The 17,957-nt window shown below is 39.5% G+C and overlaps 1 long non-coding RNA gene across 1 annotated transcript in view; it reads left to right on the top strand.

The window, feature by feature from the left end:
* Positions 17,224 to 17,957, top strand: part of LOC109845065 — a 1,500-nt gene continuing 766 nt past the window's right edge. The window contains exon 1 of the long non-coding RNA XR_002248214.1: positions 17,224 to 17,305. This is a non-coding gene — a long non-coding RNA (uncharacterized LOC109845065). The remainder of the gene's footprint in view (positions 17,306 to 17,957) is intronic.

Below are 17,957 nucleotides of genomic sequence, written 5' to 3'. Positions count from 1 at the left end.
AATATGCAATATTAGAGATAAATGCACAAATAATTACTCAATATTCACAATGAAAAGCATCCAATATTATATATTTGTCTCTAATATCCAAAATGTCTCATACATCCAAAATATAGATAGGAAGTCTAATTCATCCAATCAATGAACAAAGAAATTCCTCGAAGAATATCCTCTTGGGACAAGCCCGCGCCTTAAGTCTGCAAATATCTAGCAATATTCTCATGTGACAAACCTTGAGCACTGGAAGTAGAAGTGTTTGCAGTCGAAGCAGACGAGCAGAATGAGGTATATCGGTAGCGGGCTGATGAATTGGAGCCGGTCGCGTAAAAGCTGATGGATCACTACGAGTGGGAGCAGAACGAGCGCCCTGAGAATTAACCTATAAAATAGTAGCAATGTATGAGTGTATAATTGTCTGAGTGTTAAGTCTATGCGTATATTTACGTGTATAAGATGTATGCATATTTGTGCCAATGTACGTGTATGCGAGAGTGTGTATGTACCATATTGTTAGTATCAAATGCATCTGAGACCTAAATTCCTCCTAAGCTCCTCCCTAAGCTCCTCCCTGAGACTATCCATCTCAGCTACCCGAGCTCTAAGATCAGCCACCTCGCGACGTAGTTCCTGATTAGAAGTGTCGATTTCCGGTATGGAGGACGTCCTCAAGTAAGTCGCGAGTGGCACCAATGCATGCCTCTTTCATAACGCCGTGATGCCTCCGTGCAGGGAATCTAACATCTGGGTGAAACAAAGTGCATCGTCCTCTGTGGCTGAATCGACCCTGATAAGGTTGCCTCCTGGATGACTCGATTCTACACAATATAAAGTAGTCAACTGTAAGTCGACAATGCAAAAGTAGATATATTTAAGAAACAAATAAAAACAAAATAAAAGTAAGATTATAGCATAAAAGCAATTCTATCTTTGATATGGATTATTGCAAATGAAGTCTGGATGATTTACTAAAGGTATGATACAGAAATAAAATCAAATTGCATATATGTGACTGTATCTGTGCAGATACACAGCAGTGTGTATCTGCTGCAGATACACAGGGCAGTGTATCTGCAGATACACAGCAGTGTATCTGCTGCAGATACACTGCTGTGTATCTGCTGCAGATACACTGCTGTGTATCTGCTGCAGATACACACTGCAGATACACAGCAGTGTGTATCTGCAGATACACACAGCAGAGTTGCTTATATTTACCTATTGATTAGGAGTTTGATGTGCATCTTTATTGTTTACAACAGCGTGCTGGTGAACATCTCAGAGAGTGTTACTGCACTTGTGACAGAACTAGGTACTGTGATCTCAAGTTTTCTTGTCAATTCACTTCTCCGGCCACCCAGCTATGGTTTTTGAACCAACAAGCTCATGAATTTATTCCTCAGGTGCTGATCAAAGGTTGGATACGTGATTACTACAAACAGAGAAGGAAATATTTCAGCATGTAGCTATGTTGCTCAGAGATGGCCTCTCCGCAGGTAACAAAGCCTATATTCTCTCTGAACTTTCAGCATCCATATGTTTATGGTGTGTTGATTTTTGAAGCGATGGCCACATTTGTCGGTCAAGTATCGGTTTTGTCCCTAATTGCAATATTCGGGCCTGCAACCACAGCCATGGTATAATGATATCTCTGTCACTTCTAAACATGTACGTGTATTTGCAAACTGTTTTAGTTTGCTTATTGGTGATATATATTGTTCTCAGATAACCACAGCGAGGAAAGCAGTAACGCTTCTACTATCATATTTGATATTTACCAAGCCTTTGACGGGGCATCATGGAATGGGACTCTTGCTTATTGCCATGGGAATTACTCTCAAGCTTCTACCAGAAAATGATTCAAGTTCTCGGAAGGCAAAAATTCAGCAGCAGCAGAAACAACACAACTGTGTATCTGCTGCAATTAGAATAGAACAATTACCTCGTGTGTCCCATTAGATGTGCACAATTAGAATAGATATATGTGAATGAAAACATGCATGCAGCATATAGCGATATATTTAGAACGTACGTAGCACACCCACCAAATAAATGTGTCCAATAGTTTGTAAATATTTAGAACACATCCAGAAACATTATGTGACGAAGAGCATGTGGAACCAGCACATAATTCTAGGGACAAAAATCAAGAACTTTGGGCGTAGTAAACATATTTTCATCTAGAAGACTTACACAATACTCCTTAGTGTTGTTGTCCGGGTATGTATACTCTCCAGTGATCTTATCTACTGATGACGAGTGGGTACCCAAATATAGTTTCAACATTGTAGGTGTGCCACCATCCTCAATGATTTGACATTTCTACAATTCACCAAAAATATAGGTGGATAATCGATAAAAACATTAAGAATTATAAAATACGAATTTTAAATAGCATTAAGAAGCAAATTTACCAACCGAACCATAGCCCGACTCATGTTCCTCGAGCCACCTGTATAAGTTGCTCAACCATGCAAATTTGACGCCCGATTCTGCGCATTACGTCTTGCCTCTTCCTGCATGTTATTATCATATTTAGATTTGTAATCAAACAAAGGCAAAATTATAATTACCTAATAAACATTTGATTTTAGTTTAAAATATACACCTTCTTGTCCTCTGAATCATAATAAGCGCACAAATTATCCCATGAGTCTCTATCAATCCAAGAAAACGCTGGAGTAGTCCAAAGAGCCTCTCTTTCTGCTTCAGGAGTATTTTTCCACACCTCAAAACACTCTTGTTTTACCTGACACCTATTATACCGGACCCTCTCTTGCAACTGAGACTTCATTCCTCGATAAACAATATTACGGTTGAGAGGCTGATTAGGATCCAGAGGGAGAAACTCATAATTCTTCTGAATATTCAATAAATGAATCACATGGTTAAAATAGATTGTACCTATTGATAACAAATTAATCGGATAAATCAAAATAAAATATATTTATACCTGACATCTTATAAAGAAATCATCAAATGACCTATTATGTTCATCGCTCCATTCTAAATGGAGAGGATATTTGCAGTACACACGGCTCTCCACCCCCACATACTTTCCCCATTTCTCAGCATACTCACCAATGGGGCGGCCCCTATTATTGAGATACAGAGGCCATGCCTTCTCTCCCTTTTCAACATCAGGTTGCAGGTTATGTCTAGTATTGGAGGCTCGAGTGCGAACAGAGGATTGTGACTGCACTGTATGTGATGAGACAAATAAGATATTAGATAATATTAAGAATAATAAATTATATAAATTAAAATGATATATTTATACAAACGACTACCTCCATCTCCCTGTCGCTCTGCACGTCTCAGAGCACGATTAGGACGAAGATTAAAAGAGTGTTTTGGAACACATGCCGGTGCAGATGTAGATGCAGCTAGACAATAAAAATTATTTATGTAAGTTTAAACTGCATGTTCTGAGCTAGCAGCTGAAGTAATTACCAAAAACAAACGCTGAAATATATTGCAAGCATGAATATCCATGTTAACGGAAAAGCACCCACTAGCGAAGCATAACCATCTGATACACACAGCTAAAGAGAATATTTTTACCTGTTTAGACATAAATTTATGGTTTTTTTGGATAGGCTGAAGTATTTCAATACATTACACTGTTATATACATTCAGCCAGATTTCCTTGGTCCTTTTAATTCTCTGTATGGTATTGTTCGAGTAGGAAGTAGGCCAATAAACACAAATATGGGTCAATTATTGATCCATATACCCCTCTGCAGTGTCAACATCTAAAGACATCCTACTGATCCGCACCCAACAAGCATGAAAAGAGGGAAAATGAGTCAATTGTTTGAATAACTGGTCATTCTTATACGTTTTAGATTGTGATCTTCCCTCTAAATAGTGTATCCGAGTCAGGCTCTTCCTTAAAGGTGCATGGAGGCAATGATGCATTTTCTTTGTCAGGTGAAATGAGTCCATCTAATATTCTTGCTTCAGCTCTATTAGGTTTGTAGTTTGCATAGAGCAGTACCCCTGATGTTAGCAATGGGAGCTACAAGAGTCCTTGCATGTTTCCTGTCATATGTATGGGATGCAAGTGGTTGAACATCTGATTATAGGTGGATGATGCGGGTTGATTGTTGTTTTGCAATTCGATTAGTGGTCTAGGTTGCTGTATTTTCTGTCTCATTTTTGTTGTGGATTTCTTGATTTTCTGCAAATATTACCTTTCAAAGTTTTATGATAGGGCAGCATCTTCAACTGAAATTTAGAGGCTTAATGGGTACCGAGTAGTGTGTGAATCTTCAGAAGTTTGCTTTTATGTTGTGTGGATTGTTGTTGAATGTCCAGCTATGTCCAGAAATATTGTTAATGAATGTCAAACGGGAATTGCTATTCAATATGTTGGTTGAATGTCCAGCTATGTCCAGAAATATTGTTAATGAATGTCAAACGGGAATTGCTATTCAATATGTTGCTTTCCCAACTTAAAATAGGATTTTTTTTGTCAAACGGGAATTGCTATTCAATATGTTGCTTTCCCAACTTAAAATAGGATTTTTTTTCATGGTTTGCTAGGGAACCGCCCCATGATCCTTGGGACCGTGGGTATCAAACCTTGATATCTGGATACGAAACTATGTTATTAAACTGGTATCTGGATTTGTAAGCAATAATATTGAGTGGGTACCCCCTTTTTGTTTATGTGACTAGGTAATTTTCTATTATTTGACTTGATACTTTCTGCCGCAAGCAGGAAAACTGAAGAACAAAGGCCAAAGGAGCAGAGGCCAAAAGCAAGTGAGAACAAACCCGTGATGAATGAATGAGGCTATTTTGAGAAATGCTTGAGCAAGGCTTTGAATTTCCCAGACTTGTGAGTAATCTGTTTGAGTGATGAACTATAGATTTGTTAACCCTCTCCTTCTCGCAATAATTAGATTGGATAACATAAGTTTATAAAGGGAGCAGGCAGATTATAGTAATTTGTGCAAACACCGGTGCACATGTGTGGGTAAGATGATTACATGACAAAATTGGGATGCTAATATTACGTGAACTTGTAAAGAAGTCTTTCAAAATTATGTAAGAGATAGAAGCATTATGTAAGCATTTCTTAGCAAAAAGCACATTAATCACCAAAAGATAATGAAGAAAGATACTGACCTGACGATTGTCCAGAAGGTATGGAGTGTGAAGGGGGAGTTGTCTGTAAATCATTTTCTTGTGTAGGTGTTTGTTGATTTGTGTCTATATCTGTGTAGGAGATAGATTGCAAATAAAAAACATTGTTGCAACTGACTAGATTTTTATATGTAAAGGATAAAGATTAGGTGTCATGTTAAAACAGAATCAAAAGAAAAATAAATAGTTACCTCTAACTGGAGTAGACTCCCCAATGCTAGGTATGGCGGTAGCAACATGAGCAGATTCAAGTTCTCTCCTAGGCTCTCTCACCTGACGCTGCCGGTCTCCGCGCTGTGTATCTACAGCAAATTCAAGTTCTCTCCTACGCTCTCTCACCTAACGCTGCAGGTCTCCGCGCTGTAGTAGTCTACGCGATTTGCTCCGTGATGGAACACCAGACATATTCGTCAAGCCCTATAAAGAATTTTACATTTCATATAAGATATATGTGAAATAGACATATTTATCAAGTTGAATATATAATTTTAAACAACATGCTTTTGATAAAGGTTACCTTTTTCGCTTTACAAAAATGTTAGGTTCTACAGATTCCCTAGAAGTTGTAGGAATATCTACAAGTATTTCACTATTCAAATCATTCCTAACCCATGAAATTTTATCATATTCAGGAGATTTATCTTCACATACAACCCCTCCCTGCTCAAATTCTTCGTCATCATTGACCTCTACGACCTCCGAATCTATGAACTGTGGGACATCGTAAGTATCCCTGGGCCTCCATCGACATACAACACTCCACCCTGAATGCCTCAAGCACTTCGAGTAGTATACTTGAAATGCTTGTTCTGGAAATATAAATGGATCGTCCTCAAAGGAAAAGCATGTGGTGTTTACACTCGTCAATCCATATTCATCTACCCAAGTCCCGTAATTATCTCTCCACTTACCAGTTCCAGTCTTCATATCATACCAAACACATTGAAAGACATAAATGCATCCTGCTCGACCTGGATAGTTGATACCAAGTATGTTATCAAGGTACCCATAGTATATCTCGTCATTAGTGCCTACGGTTGCAATTCCACTATTTTGGGTGGTTCGAGATTCTTCTATAGACTTGATTTCAAACTTGTAACCGCCAACACCGAATCATTTATAGTATTTAACTTCAGGATCTCGAAGTGTAGCCAAATATCCAAGATCCTTATCTAATATCGATTCTACAGTTGGTAATCGGCTCTGGCAAAAAGGTCAATACAGCAATTACATAAAGATGTTAGATTAAATTGAATGAATAAGTCAAAAAATAAGAAAATAGAAATCTTACATAATGTTTAAACCAATTGCAAAAATTGTCCTGATGATGTGTTTCAACTCGTGCCTCATTCCAATTACTATGCATTGCACGTATTTCATCCTTGTGTATTCTAATGTCAAAAAATAGTAGGTAATGTGAGAAGTATATTTGGGTGTAGTAAACATATATAGCATTATGTGAAATAGACATACTCTCTAACTTCTCCAAGGCATTCGATATTGAGAATGATAAAGCGATGAATCTTGTTGATAAATGCGAGATTCATTCTATTATAATCTGGCTTTTTTGATGGTCCGTCATGAATCACAAAAGGTCTGTTGAGTTTTGTCTCAATGTCTTCATCCAGATAATGGGAACAAAAAGTGGTTACTTCCTCTAACAGATAACCTTCCATAATAGAACCCTCTGATCGATTTCTATTGCGAATATAATTTTTCAGAGTGAGAAGGTACCCACAAAATCTTACACTAAATCACCACATCCAAGATATAAAATAAAAATATATTGATTACGTTAACTATAAAACTAAAGGTACCTTTCGATGGGGTACATCCATCGATATTGTACTGGTCCGACAAGCCTAGCCTCGGTTGCAAGATGAACAGTCAGGTGTATAATGATATCAAAGAATGATGGTGGAAAAATCCGCTCAAGCTTGCACAAAATTAAGGGAATTTCAGCCTCTAGCTTCTTCAACTTATCATCCTCGATGTTTTTAGCACACAATTCCCGAAAGAATCTGCAAAAATCATTGATCACTAAACCGACTGATTTAGAGAGAGAAGTTCTGAGAGAGAGTGGACGAAGATGCTCCATAATAATATGGTGATCATGACTCTTCAACCCTTCGATCTTGCCTTTAACAATCTTTATCTTCTTACTAAATGATCCTGAAAACCCTGTAGGAACCTTCAACTCATGTAACACCTGAAGAAACTTTTTCTTTTCATCTGGTGACATATGATACACAGCATTGGGGAGTACAAATTAGTCAGGATTGTCTACCTTCGGTATAGGATGCAACTCTTTTCTAATGTTCCACGCCTGCAGTTCCCTTCGAGCTTTAAGGTTATCTTTTGATTTTCCATCTTTACAGAGAAGTAAGTTAAGTATGTGCTCAGATACTCCCTTCTCAATGTGTATGACGTCTAGATTGTGCCGCACTTTATTTGTCTTCCAGTAGGGTAGTTCGAAGAAGATACTTTTCTTGTTCCATCCCTGTGGTGTTTCTTGCCTTCCCTTTATTTTTCCAAAAGTCACATTGTTTTTACCATTCCACTGAGCAAGTATATCCTCTCCGGATAATGGGTCTGGACGCGGGCGATTCTCTTTAGTACCATCAAAGTGGATGATATCATCTCTGTACGGATGATTTTCATCCAACATGCGCCGATGGCCGCAATAACAAGTCTTTTTGCTAAAGGGTAGTCTTTTCGATGTTGTCTGGAGATGACAGTAAGGACATGCAGTGTAACCATGTACAGACCAACCAGATAGCATTCCATACGCAAGAAAATCATTGATTGTCCACATTAAGGCTACACGCATGGTGAAGTTTGTCCCCGTGTCTGCATCGTATGTATCCACACCATCAATGAATAAAGACTTTAACTCTTCGATAAGAGGTCGAAGATAGACATCAATATTGTTTCCCGGTGACTTTGGACCATCAATAAGAAGAGGCATCATGAAATATGATTGGTCCATAGCCAACCACGGTGAGAGGTTATAAATCATCATCACAACGGGACATGTGCTGTGGGGATTGCCCTTAAAGCTGAAGGGGCAAAAGTCATCACTAGCCAATCCCAGCCTGATATTACAAGGTTCCTGACTAAATGTTGGGTGCCTACTGTCAAAATCCTTCCATGCAGGCATATCACTAGGATGACTCATTCGTCCATTTTCACTTGGACGTGCACGGTGATGCCAAGTCATCGCCACCGCTGTCTTCTTACACTTGAATAGCCTCTGCAGCCTCTGTGTAATGGGAAAGTATCGTACTAACTTGATAGGTATATCCTTCTTTTGACCATGTACTTTCTTCTTATATCTAGCCTCTCCGTAAGTAGGACACTCCGTATTATCTGAATTTTCTTTCCAATAAATTATACAATCATTAGGACATGCATGTATCATCTCACACTTCAGACCCAGATTAGACATTATCTTTTGAGCTTCGTACCAGCTATCAGGCACATGGTTCCCGGAGGCATAGAATCTTTAAGAAACTTGAGGAGCATTGTAAATGACTTGTTGCTCCATTTATTTAGATATTTAATTTGGAATAGATGGACAAACCATGACAGCGTGGAGTGTTTTGCATTCTCATAAATGGGCCTCTTAGCATCATTCATGTACTTATCATAATTGTCTTCACGATGCCCTCCGAAAGGAGGATCTTCAGTAGGGTTAGTGTTACCAAGAGCTACCTCAACCATTTCCTCCATTTCTTCATCAAGAAATAAGTTGTCATCTTCTTGTTGTTCTTCATCTGCATCACTGAGACCTTCAATTTGTCCATGATATACCCAAGTTTTGTAATCGCTAACAAAACCATTCTTCACAATGTGAAGTTCTACTTCTTCCTCCAATTGATGCAACCTATTCGCGCATAATTTACATGGACAAATGAGTCTCCCATGGCAGACCATATCGTGTCTACGTACAAAGTCCATGAAAGCACTAACTCCATTAACGAAAATAGATTGCATGCGTTCTGCACGACCCACGTACATCCAATCTTTATCTCTGATGTAGTTACGGGCCATGATAACCTAAATAAAATAATTTATTAGTAACGACTTATAAAAACATGGATTTAGGAATAAGCTAAGCTTGATCATTACTTTGCTTTGAATATAGGGTTACAATTAAAATGTAAGATAAACTAAAGACTCTTATAACTCTAAACCAATCCAGATAAAGGCATTGCATTCTCCTTTAATAGTCTCTCTTGAACTAAAGACTCTTTTGCACGCAGACACAAACATCCCATTCAGTAGAACTCACTCTTTGCTAAGTGCTTTTGTTGCGCGCAGCGGAAATTTCGGCAGCACTTCGGCAGCACAACAAGAGAGTCAGATCGCAATAAGAATTCTCGTCTCACCAAGGAGACAAGAATCTGAAGCGGATATCTCAACCAAGTGAGATATCGGCTCTTCCTCTCATCAGTTCTAGGACTGACCTGTCGAGGGATCCTAAAAGCTATTACAAATCATACAAAAGCAGTACAACCAATTTTTACGTGGTTCGGCAAATTGCCTACGTCCACGGGGCAAGGAGGGGGGAGATCTACTAATAGAGGGAGAGAATACAACTAGGGTTTACAATCACTCTCAATCTAAACCCTCAAATAAACTCTCAAATCCCTCACAATATATCTCTTTACAAAAGAGGATGCACAAAACCCAACAAAATTCTGCTTTTCTCCCTCTGCACGCGAACTGTAGCCGCCACAAATGTTCCGTGCGCTCTCTGCTCCAAAACCTTACGCAGCCGCAAAGAGAAAAGAAAAAAAGCAACCTCCTGCTCACAAAACCTAGGAAAAATCAACGTTTATATATAAACGTGATGTTGGGCCTTCGTGGGCTTTTCTCTCGTCCGTGTCCACTCACGCGGTTGTGAAACCGCGTTCACCTGCGCCCACATTCACAATTCTCCACCTCGGTGAAGTTTTCTCAAAACTGAGCCGACACCAAAGCATCCAAATGACCAACATGAGCACCAATGTGTCGTCTCTCTAAACTCGGCTGCACCAATGTGGTTGCCTACGTACCCCCTCTCCCAAGGGATCAAGCCGCCCGTAGTTCATCCAAATGGCCGCCAACGGCCTCAACAATTACGAATGTGCAACAAGTTTCGACAATGATCAAACTTGTTGCTCGGAACCACCTTAGTGAGCATATCCGCCGGATTATCCTTCGTGTGGACTTTCACAATTTCCACATCGCCATCTTCAAGAACATCCCGAACGAAGTGATAACGAACGTCAATATGCTTCATCCGCGCATGAAAAACCTGATTCTTCGCCAAATAGATAGCACTCATGCTATCACAATGAATAGTGACGGACCTCTGCGATATACCAAGTTCCTCCAAAAGTCCTCGAAGCCAAATAGCCTCCTTCACAGCCTCCGTAACTGCCATATACTCTGCCTCCGTCGTAGACAAAGCCACCGTCGACTGTAAGGTGCTTCTCCAACACACCGGCGCACGGGTCAAAGTAAACACATACCCCGTCGTAGACCGGCGCTTATCCAAATCCCCAGCGTAATCCGAATCAACATAACCAATGCATAGCTGCCCACCTTTAGTGTCCCGCTCATAAACCAAACCAACATTGAGCGTACCTCGAATGTACCTCAAAATCCATTTCACAGCGTCCCAATGACCCACTCCTGGATCGTGCATGTATCTAGACACCATGCTCACCGCCTGTGACAAATCCGGCCTCGTACATACCATCGCGTACATCAAGCTCCCAACCGCACTCGCATATGGAGTCTTCGACATTAACTCTCGATCCTCAACTGACTTCGGTGAAAGACCAGCTGAAAGCTTCAAATGGGCTCCCAAAGGTACACCAACTGGCTTCGTATCCATGCTAACATGAAATCGCTGTAGTACTTTCTTCAAATAAGCCACATGTGTCAAACAAATTCTGCCCTTCTTCTTGTCTCTGCCGATCTCCATCCCTAAAATGCGCTTCGCCTCGCCCAAGTCCTTCATCTCAAACTCATTTGAAAGCTGAACTTTCAACTCATCTATAGCCGACCTGGAAATAGAGGCAACCAACATGTCATCGACATAGAGCAACAAATAAATATACGCACCTCCTTTCAACTTGCGAAAATATACGCAAGGATCAAACTAGCTCCGAGTGTACGAATGACCAATCATAAAACCATCAAATCGCCTATACCACTGTCGAGGAGACTGTTTCAAACCGTATAGCGATTTCTTCAATCTACAATTAGGGAGTACAAATTGGTCAGGATTGCCTGCCTTCGGTATAGGATGCAACTCTTTTCTAATGTTCCACGCCTGCAGATCCCTTCGAGCTTTAAGGTTATCTTTTGATTTTCCATCTTTACAGAGAAGTAAGTTAAGTATGTGCTCAGATACTCCCTTCTCAATGTGCATGACGTCTAGATTGTGCCGCACTTTATTTGTCTTCCAGTAGGGTAGTTCGAAGAAGATACTTTTCTTGTTCCATCCCTGTGGTGTTTCTTGCCTTCCCTTTATTTTTCCAAAAGTCACATTGTTTTTACCATTCCACTGAGCAAGTATATCCTCTCCGGATAATGGGTCTGGACGCGGGCGATTCTCTTTAGTACCATCAAAGTGGATGATATCATCTCTGTACGGATGATTTTCATCCAACATGCGCCGATGGCCGCAATAACAAGTCTTTTTGCTAAAGGGTAGTCTTTTCGATGTTGTCTGGAGATGACAGTAAGGACATGCAGTATAACCATGTACAGACCAACCAGATAGCATTCCATACGCGGGAAAATCATTGATTGTCCACATTAAGGCTACACGCATGGTGAAGTTTGTCCCCGTGTCTGCATCGTATGTATCCACACCATCAATGAATAAAGACTTTAACTCTTCGATAAGAGGTCGAAGATAGACATCAATATTGTTTCCCGGTGACTTTGGACCATCAATAAGAAGAGGCATCATGAAATATGATTGGTCCATAGCCAACCACGGTGAGAGGTTATAAATCATCATCACAACGGGCCATGTGCTGTGGGGATTGCCCTTAAAGCTGAAGGGGCAAAAGCCATCACTAGCCAATCCCAGCCTGATATTACGAGGTTCCTGACTAAATGTTGGGTGCCTACTGTCAAAATCCTTCCATGCAGGCGTATCTCTAGGATGACTCATTCGTCCATTTTCACTTGGACGTGCACGGTGATGCCAAGTCATCGCCACCGCTGTCTTCTTACACTTGAATAGCCTCTGCAGCCTCTGTGTAATGGGAAAGTATCGTACTAACTTGATAGGTATATCCTTCTTTTGACCATGTACTTTCTTCTTATATCTAGCCTCTCCGCAAGTAGGACACTCCGTATTATCTGAATTTTCTTTCCAATAAATTATACAATCATTAGGACATGCGTGTATCATCTCACACTTTAGACCCAGATTAGACATTATCTTTTGAGCTTCGTACCAGTTATCAGGCACATGGTTCCCCGGAGGCATAGAATCTTTAAGAAACTTGAGGAGCATTGTAAATGACTTGTTGCTCCATTTATTTAGACATTTAATTTGGAATAGATGGACAAACCATGACAGCGTGGAGTGTTTTGCATTCTCATAAATGGGCCTCTTAGCATCATTCATGTACTTATCATAATTGTCTTCACGATGCCCTCCGAAAGGAGGATCTTCAGCAGGGCTAGTGTTACCAAGAGCTACCTCAACCATTTCCTCCATTTCTTCATCAAGAAATAAGTTGTCATCTTCTTGTTCTTCTTCATCTGCATCACTGAGACCTTCAATTTGTCCATGATATACCCAAGTTTTGTAATCGCTAACAAAACCATTCTTCACAATGTGAAGTTCTACTTCTTCCTCCAATTGATGCAACCTATTCGCGCATAATTTACATGGACAAATGAGTCTCCCATGGCGGACCATATCGTGTCTACGTACAAAGTCCATGAAAGCACCAACTCCATTAACGAAAATAGATTGCATGCGTTCTGCACGACCCACGTACATCCAATCTTTATCTCTGATGTAGTTACGGGCCATGATAACCTAAATAAAATAATTTATTAGTAACGACTTATAAAAACATGGATTTAGGAATAAGCTAAGCTTGATCATTACTTTGCTTTGAATATAGGGTTACAATTAAAATGTAAGATAAACTAAAGACTCTTATAACTCTAAACCAATCCAGATAAAGGCATTGCATTCTCCTTTAATAGTCTCTCTTGAACTAAAGACTCTTTTGCACGCAGACACAAACACCCCATTCAGTAGAACTCACTCTTTGCTAAGTGCTTTCTCAACCGAGCTTCACATATTCAAGAAACTTCCCTAAAAATGAGAAATTAAGTAATTCACGAGTGTTTTTTGACATATACCATTAATATCAATGTTATAACATTCCTAAATTTTGTACCGCTAAGCAAAAGAAACATTCCTTTTTTTTGATAAATGTTGGAGAGCAAGGAGTTAGAACATTCCTAAATTTTGTATGGCTAAGCAAAAGAAACATTACTTTCATGGAGTAATAGTTTGCATAAATTTGAAATAAGCATTCCTGGCATGAAGAACGACGAAATCATACAGAAAATATTTGCATAGAAGCAGGCGCTGAATTTGGGTGTATCATTCGCAACAAAGATCAGTGAGGAAGGTCACTTTTGAGGTTAATGAAACCTCCCAGGGAAGTAAAATGTATTTGACAAGACATGTACTGAAGATAAGGTGAATACGGTGAAGACAGATCAAATGTTTCAAAATATCATCAGACTAGTGTACAATAGTATATGCCAGAAAACAATAAAGATTTTATAATAGTGACATGATAAATGTGATGGACTAAGTAGAAGTCAACAATTTTATAGAATTATCGCAGAGACAACAGAACAAGAAAACTCTCACACAAAAAGACATGAAAAATGCAAGTACTCCAACAAACTCATGGTTTGAAAGATACATGAAAACAAAATCTTTCAAACTTGGCGGAAAGCAAAAGGCATGCTCCTCTTTAAGCATGTCATCAACATGAGTTCTAAATGTTTCAGAAGGATATCACAGGAGCTAAAATATGAATTATCTGAGTTGTAATTATTATGATTAAATAAGCTAGTGGTTGAATAATTCATATGAAGATCTTTATTGATAATGGGCAAATGTTCAAATAAACCAGAACCTCAAACATGTCCAAAATGACCATGCCGCGTTAGCCTGGTAACGATGTTATTTTGGACAGGAAGATTCAAACTAATGAATGATCATGCTGCTTTAACCTGGTAATGATATAGTACTAAACACTATATCATTGTTTTTGTCATGGCTTAAACCATATGGCGAAGCTTGTGTGTTATTGTTTACATTGTTTTGCCAAGGCTTGTGTGTTATTGTTTACATTGTTTTGGGTTGGATGTCAACATCTTACAAGGATTCATAGCAGAGTAAGTTATGATAGCCAATAAGAGTGATATTTTGGGTTGCCAATAAGAGTGAAATTTCACAGACAGAAGTGTTCATACGCTTGTCTCTCAATGTTATTTGTTGCAATTTGCATCCTTGAATTCTCCCACGATGCTTGTGCGTCAGATTTTACGTGCACACGCTTGTATCCTGGTATAATTTCTAAGTAATATTAGTACCTTTCTGTATTATTAATTCATACTAGGACTCTATTATGGCCTGACAGTTCCGGCATTTCCATTGCAGAGAGGAATTTCAATTGACAGACTCTGCAATTGTGCCATTAATTGTAAATTCCTGATGCTAACAGCGGTATATCTTTTTTGTTTTTCCTCCAGGTTTTTGGATCTACAGACTGTTTGGGTTCCTTCTATAAGTAAGAAGAAGAGTTTACAAAGCAGGTAGACAAGAGAGGTCAGTTTTCCCCTCAAACCTATGCATATATCAAGCACTTTTCAGTTTGATAGGTTAAAACTAATCATTCTAACATATCCAATTATCTGATATAAATATGCTATTGCCAAATCATTCTCCATGTGACATATCTCACTGGAGGAATAGCTAGTTACACCAACAAAGCATTGGCCTATCAAGCCTAACAGATTAATTATTAGCTACCATATCACTGACACAAAAATAAACATGTCAAGAATAAATCCATGGTAGGTGGAAAGAAAGTTGGATTAAACTAAAAGGAAAGTAGAAGAAGAGGAAGCACATGGAGTGTTACATTCTTTTACGGATACATCATCACCATCACCAAACTCCAAAAGAACAGAAAAACAAAGTGGTACATACCATACAAATACATGTTAAGCAAACTGCAAACACCATGTCCCTGCTTACCATCTCAGACTTGGAGGTCTTTGCTGGGATTTTTCTGCATGACTTGTAGTTGGTTGATATGTGATTATGGTAAATTTCAAAGAACTCTAGGTATCGATGATATACTGGTGTAGCCGAAGGCATATACACCACACAACAGCAGCAACAATATAAATTAGCATTCTATATATCTCAATGATGTAAGTTAACATAATAATATCTAATATGAGGGTAGGATCTCTAACGAACACAAATTAATTAGGTTTAGGGTTTTGTTGAGAGTAGATAATTACAGAGGATAAAGGGCCGACTTGAGGAGGAGGCGGTGGAGGCGGAGGAGCAACACGACCCGAACCTATGAATTGGCGAAGGTCAACGCTGCAGAGGAATCGATGGATGCGGAGGAGGAGACGGCGGAGGATCGACAGCGGCGCAAAGATGAGGCAGAGGTGCTTCCGACGAAGATGAGGCGGAGGCGGAGGCGGAGGCGGAGGCGATCGGGAGTAGATATGAAGGAGGTGGAGGCGAAGATCACAATTAGATGAGGCTGGTGAATTTTGGGGATCGATCAAATACTTTTGGGGGACGCGCGGGTGAATTTTGGGGGACGCGCGGGCGATTTTCGGCGATTTTCGGCGAAGATGTTTCAACGCGATTTTCGGCGCAGATGTTTCAACCCGCGGGTGAAGTTTGGGGGGCGCGGGTCCTAAAAAGTAAAATGGCAATTTTTTTTTACCCTAGCATCCTGCTCCCAAACGGTTGTAACCCGTTTGGGTTGAAATATCCAAACAGTTTAACCCGTTTGGGAGACCCGTTTGGGATTATCTAATAGCCCAAACAGTTGTACCCGTTTGGAATAAGTAACCCAAACGGTTGTACCCGTTTGGGCTATTTCGATTTGCCCAAACGGTTCTAATAACCGTTTGAACAGCCCAGTTTTGTACTAGTGTATATTATTGTTGAAATAACGAGTAGACCCATACTGGTAGTATACTAGTTGCATAGAGCGTGACTACTACTTTTTTTTGGATAACGAGATTTTACTACTTGAGTCTACTTCTATTCCTATTCTTTTTCATTTTTATTTTGCTAAATGAGGTGGTAGTTTATATGCAACATCCTCTCTTTTATAATTTTATTGCCTATATATTAAGGAGGAAAAAAAAGAGGAAGCGAGGGTCGTGAAGGATGAACTGTTAGGGAATTCAAGCTACTCAACCACCTGTCAAATATGAACTCTCTACAGAATTTACCCTATCGGATCTTGTGTTAAGACAATAGAAAGAAGAAATCACAGTAAAATAAAAAATTACAAGAAAAGGAGAACACCGAGTTTTAACGAGGGTCGGTAACTTACCTACGTCCTCGGGAGCCACACAAATAATTTTCTTTATATCAAAGAAGATTACAAGCTTGCAAAGAGCAGATCTCAAACTTGAGATCTCTCAAAAGAGAAGCAACATAAACTATATGTTCTTCTTTCAAGGCGTGAGATTTTACAACTTGTAAAATCTCTTCTCAAATCAATACATGAACTCTCTCTCTCTCTCTCTCTTAGATCCCCTTCTTAATTTCCCCCTATTTAATTTCCTCAAAATCACAGATTAGGGCTCTGGACAAAAAACGAAGAAGGAGAGAGGGAGCGATCGTTGCAGCTAGCTTGGCGCTTTTGGTTCCCTTAAATTAGGGAAACCCTAGCCAGCTAGATCCCAGTTAGTCGTGAGGCTGGATCTCGACCTCACCTGCCGAGCTTTCTGACCTTGCCTGACAAAGTCGCCCACGACCTCGACCTCGCCTGAGTCGGAGCTCGCCTAAAGGTCACCTCCTGCAGCTCGACCTCACCCGAAGTAGTCGTCGAGGTTTAGATCTACACCCCTTCTTCTAACATGAACAACATGAAAAGTGTTGGGGGCGAGGAAATGAAAGTGATCGCATGTCTTTTTTTCCTCCCTCCAAAGAAAGTACTTTTAATATGAAAGCCCCAGGTTAGCATAGATTTGAGAATCTTTTTCTTTATTTTATGACAGAATACAATCACAACCTTGAATTAAAAAGTGGGTATATTTCACTATGAATCGATGAAAAATTTGGTCGTTTTTTCACATAACCACAAAAAACTTTAAAGCTCTCTCTAAACTCCCTATAATTTTCGGGATTTTAGAGAACACTTGAAACATTTTGATTTTTTTATTTGACCCCAGTACAATTAATTTCTGATGTTTATGAGACATTCTCAATTTGGGAACTCAAAATATGGGTTGACATTTTTATGACGGTTAAGTAAAAAAATGTTTTGGAGTTTTCTGAAATTTTCAACGTTATTAGGAGTTTAGTAAGCACTAGTAAAAAACTGAGCATTTGCGACGAGGTATTGGCGACGGATTTGAAATCCGTCGCCAATACAAACATTGGCGACGGAACATTGGTGACGGGATGGTTCCTATAGCCTATGTTTGTATTGGCGACGGATTTCAATCCGTTGCCAATGTTTTTCCGTCGCCAATACGTACT

The sequence above is a fragment of the Asparagus officinalis genome, chromosome 6 (assembly GCF_001876935.1).
Source record: "Asparagus officinalis chromosome 6, Aspof.V1, whole genome shotgun sequence".
Lineage (NCBI taxonomy): Eukaryota > Viridiplantae > Streptophyta > Magnoliopsida > Asparagales > Asparagaceae > Asparagus > Asparagus officinalis.
Note: the sequence above shows the minus strand (reverse complement) of the source record. Positions and strands in the feature narration are given on the sequence as shown.